At 42.5% G+C, this 15,670-nt stretch overlaps 1 protein-coding gene across 3 annotated transcripts in view; it reads right to left on the bottom strand.

Moving 5' to 3' along the window:
• HTR1F (5-hydroxytryptamine receptor 1F) overlaps window positions 1-14,724 on the bottom strand; it is a 118,905-nt gene extending 104,181 nt beyond the window's left edge. For all 3 annotated transcript variants that reach the window (XM_065676388.1, XM_065676387.1, XM_065676390.1), the window contains exon 1: window positions 14,466-14,724. The gene's annotated coding sequence lies outside the window, so the exon portion shown is untranslated. The remainder of the gene's footprint in view (window positions 1-14,465) is intronic.
• Between the last annotated feature and the right edge of the window lie 946 nt (window positions 14,725-15,670).

Below are 15,670 nucleotides of genomic sequence, written 5' to 3'. Positions count from 1 at the left end.
GCTCCTGCCTTCTTACTAACGAAGAACTGCCTTGCAGCCCACTTGCAGGTGCTGGCATGGAGCATATTCTCTAAGGCAAGAAGCCTGCTCATTATTTAGAGGAACCAAGTGGGGGAGGAATCTCTAGGATCAGCAGAAAACCTTACAGGCCATGTGAGACTGGAGGTAGCAGCAACTTTTTACCTCTGTTAGCTTGGTTTCCTCAGCACAGTGCAAGAAGGAGCGTGGTCCAAGCCTTGTTCTGTAAGACAAGCCTCCTGCCTTCAGAACTCCACAAGCAGTGCTTCCTGCAGTGCTGAGTGTAAAGAGGTGGTGGTAGCTTTTGTGGGTGCCTGAGAGGCTGCGGGTTAACAGCAGCACAGGCTGTTCAGTGAAGTTTTGCTTTTATAGTCACACACATAGGCCACTGCCAGAGGCTGTATGTGGTACAGCCTCCTTCTTCTCACAGTGGAGAATTTGAAAAGCAGAGACTGCACTATGAATATTTTTATCTTTTCCGATGTGTTTGTTCATGTATGTCCTTCGTTCTAGTAGGGACCCTTCTTCTACCTCCCACTGGCTCCTCCAATCACGTATATAAACCAGCATAAAATACAAATAAGCACTTGCGCATGAAAACCATTGGGTCTGAGCACTGAGTACTCCAGCAGTAACACTGAATCTACATTGCAAATGAACAAAAAGCATAAAAGTAGCTAGCTGGATAACCTTTCAGAAGGCTGAAACATCTGAATTACCTCTTTACTTCCTCCCTTTAACATATTATCATCACTTTGATCTAAACTGAATTGACTCTAAGCCAGTTTACTGGAATGTATGAGCTGCTCCCCTGCAGATGAGGCTTTTGCCTGAAAGATAGGTGTGACACTGCTCACCCTCAAAGGCACCAAATGAGAGAGGTGTGAACAGATTCTTTTATTTCCCTCCAGTACAGAGACAGAAGAAAAACTGAGTCTCACTTTCAGTTTTAGAGGAGATGAAGATGCAAAGAAAGCAAAAAAAAGTATTTCTCCCCCACCCCCCTTCTTCTCTTCACCCTCAATCAAAACCACCTCCTCTGCCCTGGCTGGGAGGTAGCTGTGGTCTGTGAAGAACAGTTCTGCCCACCAGGTCTCCCTACCCTTTCAGAGTACTTCTTTGTTGCAGCTCAGCTATTTCAGAGCTGGCAGCTGTGGTAGGTAGGGAGTGTCTGAATAAAGGAGAGAGGATCCCAAAGACTTTCTTACTGAAAGCACGCACAGTACTTCTTGATCCTTACTCTCATTGATTCCCACAACTCTTTAAAGGGCAGTACATGCAGTGATAGCACTTGCTTGGCAGGTGTTGATCCAGAAGATTTGTAACTGGGAATATTAGGGGTATGATCCATTCTCATTGCCACAAAGAAGTTTTCTGTTTCAGGCAGGATGAACAAGTCTTTAATTTCCTGCCTTCTTTAATTAGCTCACCAATTTATTAAAATCTTTATTTTTATATTCTTAATATCCTTGCAATACTTTGAGTTATTAGGTCAGTGACTCATACCTACCGCTGTACAAGAACAAACACCTTTTATATAAAACAGCTTCCTTTTCAGGCTGACCATGTAGTCTTATCATTCTTCAAATGATCTGTACTTCTCTAGATTAAAGAATGAGTTTCCAGGAGGCAAATATGTTTGGGCTCAACAGACAAAGCTTTATGTCAGGTTACTGCCACAAAAGTCTATACAGTATTTTCTCAATAAAAAATGAGAAAAGTATTTTAGTCACATATGTGCTACACTTTACATATGCAGAAAAGGCATCACAAAGTTATGACGTTGCAAAAGTAGTTCCCTCAGTAACAGTGAAGAGAACAAATAAGTTGGTCTTTCCTAAAAAGAACTGCAGTAAAAAAGCCAGAATCACATTTCTAAGTGAAGTTCCAATGAATTAAAGCAGCTCCTGATGTTTAAAGTACTCCCTCCTGTGTAAATGGTACTTTGTCCTATGAGTATTTTCAACGCATCTGTCAGCCTGCTTTTAACTGAGGCTTTACACTGTTGCATTGAATTTCAATTTACGTTCCTGTATCACTTTCACCAAGATGTCTCACAGGTTTGTGAAAAAAGTAAAGATATAATACTAGAAGTCAGGTGCTTGGTGACAGCCAGCATGGCTTCACTAAGGGGAAATCCTGCCTGACCAATTTGGTGGCCTTCTATGATGGGGCTATGGAACTGATGGACAAGGGTAGAGCAGTTGATGTCATCTACCTGGACTTGTGCAAAGCGTTTGACACTGTCCCACATGACATCCTTCTCTCTAAATTGGAGAGATATCAATTTGATGGATGGACCACTCGGTGGATAAAGAACTGGCTGGACGGCCACACACAAAGAGTTGTGGTCAATGGCTCAATGTCCGTCCGGAGACCAGTAACGAGTGGTGTCCCTCAGGGATCGGTGTTGGGACCGGCCTTGTTTAACGTCTTCATCGCTGACATGGACAGTGGGATTGAGTGCGCCCTCAGCAAGTTTGCTGATGACACCAAGCTGTGTGGTCTGGTTGATACGCTGGAGGGAAGGGATGCCATCCAGAGGGACCTTGACACGCTTGTAAGGTGGGCTGATGCCAACCTTATGAAGTTCAACCATGACAAGTGCAAGGTCCTACACCTGGGTCGGAGCAATCCCAGGCACGGCTACAGATTGGGCAAAGAAGAGATTCAGAGCGGCCCTGCGGAGAAGGACTTGGGGGTGCTGGTCAATGAGAAAATGAACATGAGCCAGCAGTGTGCACTCGAGCCCAGAAAGCCAACTGTATCCTGGGCTGCATCAAAAGGAACGTGACCAGCAGGTCGAAAGAGGTGATCCTGCCCCTCTACTCTGCTCTTGTGAGACCTCACCTGGAGTATTGTGTGCAGTTCTGGTGTCCTCAACATAAAAAGGACATGGAACTGTTGGAACAAGTCCAGAGGAGGCCACAAGGATGATCAGGGGACTGGAGCACCTCCCGTATGAAGACAGGCTGAGGAAGTTGGGGCTGTTCAGCCTGGAGAAGAGAAGGCTGCGTGGAGACCTCATAGCAGCCTTCCAGTATCTGAAGGGGGCCTATAGGGATGCTGGGGAGGGACTCTTCGTCAGGGACTGTAGTGACAGGAGAAGGGGTAACGGGTTAAAACTTAAACAGGGGAAATTTAGATTGGATATAAGGAGGAAATTCTTTCCTGTTAGGGTGGTGAGGCACTGGAATGGGCTGCCCAGGGAGGTTGTGAGTGCTCCATCCCTGGCAGTGTTCAAGGCCAGGTTGGATGAAGCCTTGGGTGGGATGGTTTAGTGTGAGGTGTCCCTGCCCATGGCAGGGGGGTTGGAACTGGATGATCTTGAGGTCCTTTCCAACCCTAACTATTCTATGATTCTATGATTCTATGTCAGCAGACAGATGCATCCAAGGTCAGCAAATATATTATTTGCTTTTTGATCTTTCTGCATTTTAAGTCTATTTTAATTCTGTTTTAAATCCAGATAAGTTCTGGCCAAATCTGTTTTCCCAGTGTTTTGTACAAAGTTTTTTCTTGTGAATTTTCTAATGGAGGAAGAGATAAGCGATTTCTGAATTGCTAGATAAAGTTCCCTTTGACTATCACATGCTGATATGTGTCTTGCAATAGTCCTGGTAACTGCAGATGGTCACCAGTGTGTCCTCACTACACACCTGAGAAATCAGCATCATTGCTATGTTACTTGGTTAAGACGACAGTCAAACTCCGTGGCCTAGGATATCATCCCTGGCTTTGTCCATAGGCAGGGGTCTGCCTCTGCCTCTGAATTAATAACATTAATGGACCAGCCACATTTCCACCTTACAGACTGGTGAGACATTCATTAAAGAACAGATGATACTGCAGTAGTGGAGAACAAATGGGTACTTTTAAGGAAGAGAAGCACCTCTGTGGGTCTGCAGTGGAAAGCATTTACCAAAGGGAATCAGGACTCATCCTCCTCTTTCTTTATCCTTGCCTCAGGATATGACCAAATACAGCAGATACATCCCATTCTTGCAAGTGATTTACATGGACACAACACAGATGCTGTGCCTCTAGTGTATTGTTTTCCCTCTGGTTTTCATGTGTTGCATCAACTAGCCTTCCTGAGAAAGAATAATTTACTGGGATTTTCTGCAAACATGTATTGAAAAGAAAAGAGTGGCTTGCAAAATATACCATCCTCTGTTCATTTGGATGTAAATCAAATCACTTAATTTCCTTTTTATACACTTTTATTCCAGCGTAGATCAGCTCTGCTTGAGCTGGGGAAGGGTAGAGCACTTCAAAGCGTGGGTGCCTGCACACCTGGCAACACAAAGTGCGGGTTTCTTTCTACTCTTCCCTTATAGCTACTAAACAAAGTCCATTTCTGGCCCTCCCCTTAGATGGAGCCATTTTTGCTGCTGTTGTGTGGCTCCAAGCCTGTTTGAGAACAGCCTGTAACGTGTAGGAGGAGCAGGAAAGCCAGAAAGCATAGTCCTTGAGGAGGACTGTGGGACAAGCAGCTCCTGAAGAGTATTAAGCTGTGTCTAGAATGTGCTTTCTAATTACTGAGCTATTAGAGGAACAAAAGTATTGCTGTCCTGTTGCAACTATCTTCATTTATTACTGTACCAAAACTGTTAAATAATGAAGGTATCGGTGCTCAATAATGTTTTGACAAAGTTGGTTCTGGCAAAATTATTTGGATGAATTCACAAATAATTTTACCACTTTAAATGGCATCATTTTGGTGGATATGCAGTTTACCACAAATATTATTTCCCCAGCTCCATCAGTTACAATTCTTAAATGTTCAGTCTTCACAAGACAAGAAACATTTTGATGCTGAAGGAAAAATGTGTTTTTAAAACTACGTTGTTCTGCTCTCTGGTTTAGTGTCCCGCGATTGATGTTCTTTATTGTCTGTTTTTAAGTGTCAACATGCATTTCAGATTTTGCATCTAAACAAATTCCCTTACCTAGCTGCCGTGGTTTGAGGACTGTTGTGAGTGACAGCTGCTCCCACTCTTCTCCCCTCCTCTTTGGTTTCACAACCTAGCCTTTTCCTTATGCCTTCTTTTTTTCCCACCAGTACCCAAAATACTGTGGAGGAAACTGTGTTTAAATATTCAGAAGTACTGTGCATGGCAGAATGCTGTATTATACAGCCCTAAAAATGTGCAAGATGCATCTATTCTCTTTTCTTTTTAAAGACTAAATTATTGCTACATTCAGAATTTTTGTTGGTTGTCATTAATGATTGACATGCTTGACAGAATTTTGAAGTTAGAAATTAATGGCAGCTTTTCTGAAATTAAACATCATGCTTTAGACCAAAATCTCTCCTGTAACCAGTGATGTGCACCATTGAGACAGCAGCTGCTTATGAAGGATAACACTTAAAAACCCTCAAAGAACCTCACCGTAAATCTAATCTAATTAAATAATTAATATTTTTCACACTTTTCTGTTACCTTTTTGAAATATAGCTTCCTCATACTAAAAAAGAGGTGAAGTTTCATTCCATCTTCTTTGTTCTATTCGGTAGTTTGAAATGACTGAAATGACTAAATGTGGTCTGCTTATTTCTCACATGTAGCTATATATATCAACAAATGAGTGCCATTAGTCTAACAAACTATCAGGAGAGCCAATAAATAATTTCAGTACAAGATCAAGGATGGGTCTAATAAGCAGCAGGCTTGACTTGTTACCTGAGAACTGACAGAAGAAACAGAAATGCACAAGGAAGAAGTAATGAGGCATACCACCATGGTGAGCCTGCACTCCACATGTAGTTGTGTTGGCCCAGCTGCAGCCTTTTGGAGTGTCAGATGAATGTTAATGAAAGCAAGTAAAGCTATTTTCCATTTTAGTGCTTGTTTCTCCTGATGGCGTTATCTGTTATAGGTCAAGCAGCTACAGGTGACAGCTTAATAGGTCATCTTAAAAGCAAGATATACAGAGCTGTTGCCACTGATTAAAGATCATATATCTAAGTGCAGATGACACACTAAGCTTTTAGGTGGCTACAGTGGATTGAGAATTCCAGTGTGAATATCAAATCTTCTCACAATATTGTATATACACAATTGGATGTTGTTTACTAGAGACTATGCAACTACTTCACCAAAAAGCAAGTAATTTTCTAGCAAATTGACAGCATTTGGAAAGCTGCCATTCTTTGCTGCTACCTGGGTGTCTGCATAGCCCACCACTTCTGGATACTTGCTGCCAGTAAAGACAGTCATGAGCAGGCTCCACACTTAAGCCCTCTTATCTTTCCTTACTAGCTCAATCTAAACATAAGTCTTTTCTAGGTCAAATTTGTCCTTAGAGATAGTTCAAAGCACCACTGACTTTTGTGCCAAACACTAACGGAGGCATCCTAGGCTGCTCATCTTGCTGTTTCATTTTGGCATCTGTTTGGTGATAACTGGCTTGCTCTATACTGAAGAAGGCCTTATCTGCTTTCCCCAAGAAGTCTTAGTATCACTCAGCTAGTCTCAAAATCCGAAATGCAAACAAAAAACTTAAGCCTAAACCAAGCAGATCTGAAACAAATGGAAAAGATATCTGTATTGCTGAAATCCCTACTCCCTAGCCTAAGTGTGACTGATGTCGACACTCACTCATGTTAACTCTTCTAGGAGCAGTGTAAACAGCTGTGCCCATGCTGCATGGCATTTAACACAGGTCCCAGTGGCTGAAAGACATACTTACTAGATTTTAGAGGTTTTATGGTTCGAGATAGCTGAATTGATGTGAGGGCTGACACAGTGAAAGGGTAGTTTGATAGCATAATACTAATGGGGAGACAGGTTGCATGTCCTTTGACATGTTGTAAGGGCTTGTGAGCCCTAAGAGGCAGAAGATCTGCTAGAAGTGTGCTGGAATTACTACGTAGGACAGGAAGGTCCCAAACTGGGCATGGTCTCAGCTGTTATGTTTATGTGAAATGCTCTCCTCAGAAAATCTTCTCTAAATTCACAACTGGCTTTTATCTTGGAAATAACTTGTTGGTTTGGTCCACAACAGGATCCAAACAAACTAACAGGGACACAATTTGGGTGATCAGAAGATAGGGACTTAACAGCAAATCAGGGAAGTAACATACCCATAGATCTTCATGGGTATGTATCTTCACAGAAAATAGTCAATTATTCTAGATATAAACATCTTAAAAGATTAATTAAACAAAATAAACCCAAACCAAAACAAACCCTACAGCCACCTAAGGCTTTTAGTCTAGATGGAAAATAACACACATTTCATCTTTTCCAAAGCAGCAGGGACCCTTTTTGCAACTGGCACCCGTCAGTTTTTAGGTAATTTCATCATAAGAAATTACCTGAAAGCACAGAAGAAAAAAATTAAAAGCTTTCAGTAAAAGGCAGAGTAAGAATGAACTTAATTTGTAACCCTGATGTAAAATTTCTTTGTGCAGAAACAAGGGAATGATGCTGTTATGTTGGGCAAGCCCAATGCAGAAGATTGTTTATGTAGATACAAGCATTAGAGAGGACACAATGAAAGTCATTTCCCTAGGAAGAAATTAACAGCCTTAAATGAATCTTTTACAGAGAACAAAATGCTAGTAGACTTCTAGAGTCTGACTTCCCTGTTTTCTTGAGGGGATAATTACATTAGTTGCTTGTTTTATCTTGTACATTTGGATTTTTTCTATGTCACTAAATGATGTCAATGTAATATTTTGCTTCTGGCTGCTCCCTCAGGGGGTTCCTCATCCTGGGTCATCCCCTCACTGTGCTGGGGCTGTCGATGGATCCCATTACCAGCACTTGGCTCTACCTGCTTGCACTTGGCTGTGTCCCCCTGGTGAGGCAGTGCCTGTGCTGGGGTCACCTTGGCTCCCAGCACATCTCCCCATGCAGAGCAGCCCTGCTCTCTCTGTTCCCCACGTGCCCGTGTTCAGGATGTGGATGTCCATGTATCAGTGGGTTACATCATCTGAACATGAATCAGCTCTGTGATATTGCTGATATATATTGAGATGTACCTCTCTGCCTGGTCAGTCATTTCCAACGTTATATTTGCAGTCTTGGTTGCTCTTGCCCAAGAGTATCCTTGATACTTGTTCTATTCAGTTACTTTTCTTAAAACAACTTTACATTCTAACTCAATCATTCAACCCATTTGCATTCCTCCTCAACCTTTTATCACCTGCACTTGACTACAAGTTATTCTCTCAGCTAAACTGTTAATGAATAATTAAACACTAATTATTATTAAACTATTAATTAAAACATTACATGATACCCAGGAGAGTCTCCTGGACAGTCACAAGTGGTGCAAGCCTTACAGCTTGCCATTAGTTTTATAATGAGTAATTAAGACCTATTCTCGGAGCAAATTTTTCCAGAAAGTGGTATCTTGAAAATACTCCTACTAGTATTTTCAGCCAAGCTACATTTATTGCTTTGTGTCAGTGACAATGTCAAGAGCTTGTCCTGTAGTTAATAGGATTTATTATAACACCAGTTGGAGGAAAATACTACAATAACTGACTGAGCTGCACCTGTAAACAATACGGATGTAGTCCAAATTTGCCTGCACCCTCTAGTGGCTGACACACCAATAAACCATGGCCTGAAATGTCACCCAAAGATCAATCCATTTGATAACAGACCTACTGTTTCAGTTGTATTTCTTCTGGTTTTAGAGCACCTCCCACTCATCAGTGACCCAGCGAATCCCTGTTATCACAGTGAGTGATGGAACTTTCACTCCATGGGATCCATTACTGGCTAAAACAGTGTTTTGTCCAAAACACGCTGATCTTTTACAATCTAAGGTTAAGAGAATGAGTACTGACAGCTACTTTTTTTTTCCATATTGAGCTTCATAGATAGTATTATGCCTAGTACAAATGGACTGAATAGATTTAATGCTATCAAATCAACAGTGCCTATGCTAGGTAGACAGGAATGTGTTCCTTTCCTCTCAGAGGAAGGATCACTTTTCAGCAAAAGATCTAATTAAGACCCAAATCTATGCATCTAGAAACTAACGAATGTGGTTATGATACAAAGAAATGATCTGCACTTATAACTGGAAAATGCTTGTTTTTCACATATCGCAGCAGCCATTACGCATCCTGACTTCTGGACTCAAGGGAAAAACCACAGCCACTATGGTTATTGCTGCCCACACAGTCAGGGCAGTGTCAGTGCTTTCACAGGAGTGCAATCAGTAGCAATCCACAAAGTCAAAAGACCAGGATACTCAAGACATTTGAGGGTGAGGAGAATGTGGTCTGTCTGAAACCTAGCTGCTATGAGGTAAGCAAGATGATGTGACTGGAACAAAGAGGGAGGAGAGAAGATGCAGTGTGATGCTGAAGTCGGTCTATGCTGCTGACCTTAAGTGTGATTCACTGAGCACTATGTCCTCAGTCAGAGGCAGGAAGCAAAAAGCAGAGAATGTTTGGCATTCCAGTCCATGAAAAGATCCAAGCCAACTGTTCTGCTCTCCTCATTCAGCTGCTGTAGGAACCAACTACAGACAGCTCTAGGAAGTAAGTGTTACTATGGGGAAAAGGAATGAAACTTGATTACAACAAACTCTTATTCCCACAACTGTGAAAAAAGGAAGAAGAATCTGACTGTTGTCTCTTTGCCCGTAATGGTTATTGCAGACCAGTCAGGAGAAGCTGCCAAATGCAGCCACACTTCAGTAGGTACAAAGTACGCCTTGGAGTAGTTCCTGGTTTTGCGTTATCATAAAAGATCCATCAAATTCTAATCACCTCTCATTAGTGCACATGCATAGTTTTTCTCGGTTAGGTAAGTTCCAGTCCTTCTCCTCACCTATTCTGTCCAAAATTTACATAATGGCTCAGACCTTTCTGTGACTCTCAGTACTCATTCTCTCCTTTCCTCTTTCTCCAGCAGGTCACATTCCCAATGTTTCTTCATGATTCAGGGCAACTTTTTATTCACTCATGTGAGTTTTATATTTGGCTGCCATGAAATCAGTATTTCGTTGTGTACATGCACCTATAAGCACACACACATTTATATACACAAGTAGGTAGCTAGATCCCCTTAGCCTTCTCCTTGCACCTCATACTGACAGTCCTGCTAATAAGCTATCCTTTAAATAATCTTCCCTGTGGCAGAGAATGACTTTTAAATGTTTATCACATAAGGCATAACTGCTGTGCTTGCACGTGGGCCAGCTGACTTGCTGATTAGTTTCTGGATGTTTTTGCCATCAAACCTTTCTGTTCTCCATCATCAACAAAACCCCAGTTCAGTCAAAGCCTGAAAAACTAACACTCTCATTTAACATGGTAGAGTAATGTTTTCCTACAAAATGCAATAGTTTAGGCACAAGATTTTTCTAGTGGAAAATAATTTTAAGAAATTAATTTAGGTGGCCATTTTCTAACTTTGATAAGCCCTGTTTTCCATCTGGGGCTGCTTGCCACTCGGAACAAGGCTTTTAAAACTCAGCTTGCATCCTGACAAGATGAAACAAAGCTTAAACATATTGAACAAGGCTACTTGCTTGTATACTGATGTAGTTTTTCAAAAGACAGTATCACAACTAGTGCCTTACAGAAATCCTCTCATTTTTCCATCAAGCCAGTGATGTGTGAGTCCTTAAATTGGGCTTTTTGTGGTGCTGAGCTGCTGGCAATTCATGGTAGAGCAAGCCATGTTTGCTATTTAAAACTAGCTGTCCTGCCTTTAGAGACTCTCTGCCTCTCTCCTGCAGAAAACCTGCAAATGCATACACGGAGATGCATAGCTGGAAGAGTCAAACCCAGTTTCACAACTCTTCCAAGTAAACCTCTTAAATTGTGATGTGAATCAATCCAGCTGTAGGCAAGGGAAACTCAAAAGTGTTTAGTCAATTCTTAGGATGCCTAGATCTGCATAGTTTACTGTACTTCCATGTGCTTTTCTTCTTCCAGGAACTGTAGGAGAGCTGAGGACGTGAAGAGAGTGTGAAGGAAAATGACCACCAATTCCCTTCTCTTATTCCATTGCTAATTTTTAAGATGAACCATCACAAAAATAACACTTGAAATTCAATATATATAATGCACATTCCCAATATTTTCTGAAATATGCCCTGGCTTAAAAGAAAATGTGAAGTGTATACACTGAAGGACTTGCTTCTCTGCCAGGAGCAACTGCCTCGTGCAACTTTCCCATCATGGACATCAAATGTCAACTGGAAAAAATATGTTGTTTTTATCTTGCATTGAAAATTCTCCAACTTTATTACATTTGGAAACATAGCGCAGTAGTAGAGGGCAATGCTATGTCTGACATATTTAATTAGTTTACAAAAAATATGACCAGGGGAAACATTTTGGATAGAACCACTTCACACAATAGTTGCAGAATGATGGATCACATTTGCTAATCCTTCTTGCTAAATGTTATGACAAAGTAAATGAGCATTTGAATGAAAATGCTGTAACAGTTGAATTAGAGAGTCTGTAACCTTTGTTTGTGATCATAAATTAAGAGAGAAGCCCTGCAGGCAAGAATATAACATTAAATAAGTAAATAAATAAATAAAAAGGCATCCAAAGCCAAGAGATACAATCTAATACTGAAAATGTTTGAAAATATTGTGTGCCTAGCATTAATCACTTATGATCTTATAGTATAAATTGTCTCACAGGTCAAAGGGACACCGACAGGTGAAGATTAGTCATTTAAAAGACAAGGGTAGAAAACCTGATTTCAAGTACTAAAACTGTCTTAAAGGCAATTTCTGTTTCATTTTTCAATTTTTCTGCCCTGTTTCAGGGTGAAGGGCTTATAGTACCTGCAGTATATAAGGCTTTTCCAATCAGTAACTGAAAGGAAATCAGGGCAAAAGGGTGTTACTCTTTCAGATCCAAGAACTTCAGTTGTAACTTACAGCTGTGCATCAGTAAGCTATTAAAAATATCTGAATTTTCATCACCTGTTCCCTCGTACACACTATAACACTGGTATGTCATCCTCAGATGTGGAATTAGGCACAGGATGCCATGAGCACTTGAAGGAAGTCATGTGCAGCATGAGCCCTTTCTGTCTGTAACCCCAGCTCAAGAAGAATCTTAATACTGAGAAATCAGATTCTACAAGTGATGAGTGCCTCCTGCCTGATTATATTCTGTAAGCTTTCATTGCTGTCTGGATAAAAGACCCCCCCCCCCCCCCCCCGCCCAGTTACTTTGGAGCTTATAGGAGGTGGGGAGGGAAGGAAAGGAAATTCAGCAAGGAAACTTGCTTATTTGCAGGTTTCACTGAAGGCAGTGAGAGCTGCGGAGCCTAAAACTTCTGAGGAAAAACAACAAAAAACTAATAAACAAACAAAACCAAAACCCACAAACAAATGATAGAGGCTTGATTAATCTCTTCTTAAGAAGACTTTTTGACTTCCCTAATAGTCTATTTTAGTTACTGTAGTGACATTTCACAGTGGCTCAGAGCTGATCACCCTTTTTTCCTCCTTTGACAATCCAAGCACTTCAGTCTCCACAATCAAAATGAAGAAACTTTCAGATATTTCTGACAGGCGTGGCAGAAATCTGGTCTTGGCAGAAATCGCATTGAAGAAAGGAGGCACTATCACGACTATGAATAGTAATTGTGAAGAGGTACCTTAAAACAACCCGATGCAAAGATCACTGCTGTACCTTTTGCAGTGCTCAGACAGTAATATTACCTGGAGTTACTAAAGCTTTGCGCAGCACTGCTGACCAGTCGTTTAAGCATTCATGTCCTATGTGCAGGAGAAACAATGCTCCCTACTGCCATATTCCCATTTTAATGCAACACTGCAGAAAGTTAGTGTGCAGTGTCAGCAGTACACAGTAGTTTGTATGTTAGCGAACAAAGACTATTTTTAGCCCCTAAGCAAAATATGTCTCTTGGGTCAAAAGATCTTAGTATTTAGCAGACTCTAAATAATCAGCAAATGCATATTCTATCCCATTTTCAACGCTAACAAAAGGAATGGTGGATGAACATGAGTTTTTGGAAGATGAATTCAAATAGAGATGTAATCACAGCAAGCAGCAGTTTACAGCAGAAGCATATACTATGTGCTTTCAAAGGCATCTTGGGTCCTGTTTCTTTTCTTTGACTACTGAAACTGGTCTTCAGGCTAAGATCCCCAGTATATGTGCCCAAAAGTAAACGTTGTAACTCTCTTCTGCTTTTCCCTTCCTTCACCATTGTCTGTAGTCCTCTGTAGCTCAAAACTAGAATCATAAGTCCTGTGCTTGGGCACTATCGGGTTGGTGTATGCCTGGGCAGGTATGTGTGCACATGTATGTACAGGTAGGCAGATCAATACACAACTAACTTCTCAGAAAGGAAAGAAACAAAATCAATGAAGAGCAACAGAATCTACACTAAGCTAAGTTTTCCCTGAGTTAAACTTGGAGATTTAGCTCATATTTTACAGCAAAGTTCTGGTCAGTCATTTTTACCAGGTATGCAACTGATACTCCCATTTTCTCTTATTTCATGAGAACAAGGCAGTCGTTTCTCCATGTATACACTTGTTTTTTTTAACTGACCCAATTTTTGTTTTACTCAGGTGAATGGCTGCTGGGTTAATGCTCCAAGAAGAATAGCTCATAGCACAGAGCATAAATGTCTATGAAATTATAATACCTAACAAAGCAAAGGCATACAAACTCCTGAAGTTGGTTTTCATAATGCGCAGAAAGTCTGGGGTTGCCCAGTGTCATAAAGCATTAAACTAATACAGTGACTGCATAAAATCAATAACCTCTCAAATAAAAGCCTACTGGATTAAAAAGCTATGCAAATTGTGCAAACTGCAAGAACCATAGCATGTTTCTATCATAGAATCACAGAATGGTTTGGGTTGGAAAAGACCTTAAGATCATCTGGTTCCAACCCCCTGCCATGGGCAGGGATGCCCTGGGGCTGAGAAACAGGACTTGATTTGGTTTGGGTGACCTTCTCTTGGCAGGATCCACAAGATGAATGAGGGTGAAAACAGAAGACAGTTCACTTTTTAACTTCAAAAACTTAATTTTTTAACTAAAGAGACTGAAAGCCTACTTGGATTTTCAGATGCAAGTGCCAGCATTCAACATCAGTCAGCATACAGGATTGCATGTGTGTAGCATGCACAAATCTATGCCATATTAGATAGCATCGGTAAAAACTAAACTCAAGGGGATGCTAACACATGAAATATCATCTACATTCAGGTTAGTAAGCCAAGTAAACATATTTGCAAGGCTGGTATGACCTAGGAAGGTTTTCATTCCTCAGTTCAACTTTCGGATAAAACAGACACGAGTCCTGCTCCATTCAAACCCCAATATTTCAAGTTCTCTTGCAGCACAAGAGAAGCTAAAACCGAAAAGCTAAGGATGATGAAATGAATCCAGATAAGCCATAAATATCTACATATGGAAGCACACGCAAGGAAGACAATGAAAAGTTAGCTGGATTTACCGTTTCAGTTAATCCAAGTGGGTGGTTTGTTTGGGTCTGGGTTTGCTTGGGAAACGTCGGGAGCTGTGTTCATGAAGACCCGTCCATACGCATCCGCACCGCGGCAGGCTGCGGAGAGCAGAGCGCTTCCCTCCGCCACTACCGCTCCCCCCGCCAAAAACGAGCAACGAAGAAAACACGGGGAGGGGCGGCACCAGCCGGACGGGCAAACTCCGCCGCCAGCGCTCCGGCACCGCCCCGGCACCTCCCCTGCCCGGAGGAATGCGGGAGAGGCGGCTCCGCGCCACTCCGCCACCTCGCAACTTGCGCCCGTCGCGGAAGCCGCTGAAGCGGGGTGGGCAGGGGCGGCCGGAGGCGAATGCCGGGATGTGGCGAGGCGGTTCCCGGTGATGCTCCCCCGGCAGTGCCCGCCGTGGGGATGCGGCCGCCTGCGGGCGGTCCCGCAGCTCCGGCGCTGTGGCCCGTAGGGATGGATGCCCCCAGCCTGGCCGCGCAGCGAGAGCAGGGGCGTCCTTTGCTCTTGTGGGTCCGCCCTGCGCTTGTGCCACCTTCACGGCGTCCCGAGCAGGACGAGGAGCCCGGTTGCAGCCTGGTCGTCCTAGGGGGAAAAGAGAGGGGAGAAGGGGAAGGTCCGTTTCAACCACCCGACTTCTGTGGAATTTTGGATCTTCAGAAGTGCGTGCTTATGGATGGGACTGAGTGCCTCCTCCAAAATGTTATGACTGGGCTGTGAGGAAATGCCAGGTTGCATGTAATGTGGTGCAGAAGTGGACAAGTGTATGTGCACTTCTGCAGAGACAAAAGAGCATCCGGCAGTCATACATTTTGTGCAGGGGAACCTGAAGTGAGTGATACCTCTGTGATGTGCTTGGACATGCCTGGGGGTGCCTGACCTTCTGTCCCTGGGCTAAGACCCAGGCTCTTCAGCACCTGCCAACAGCTGCACACCTATTCAGTGTCCTTAACAGTCAGCAAGGGGCCTCTGCATTCAGCATGCCTCCGATGGTTGCTTCTTGCCCATCATCCAAGGAGGCCAAGTACCAAAACGACAACCTGTTTGCAAGCAGAGCTTTGAGCGCTAATGTGCTGTTTGCAGTTCACTTCCCTGATGCATATTTTGCCTTGATACTAAGTAATCCTACTTGGTAGTAATCAAGTAATCACCCTTGATACTAAGGGTGCTAGTTAGTACCCTTTCCTTTGGC

Source organism: Lathamus discolor, chromosome 4, assembly GCF_037157495.1.
Source record: "Lathamus discolor isolate bLatDis1 chromosome 4, bLatDis1.hap1, whole genome shotgun sequence".
NCBI lineage: Eukaryota > Metazoa > Chordata > Aves > Psittaciformes > Psittacidae > Lathamus > Lathamus discolor.
The sequence above is the reverse complement of the archived record's forward strand: the minus strand, read 5'-3'. Positions and strand labels throughout refer to the sequence as shown.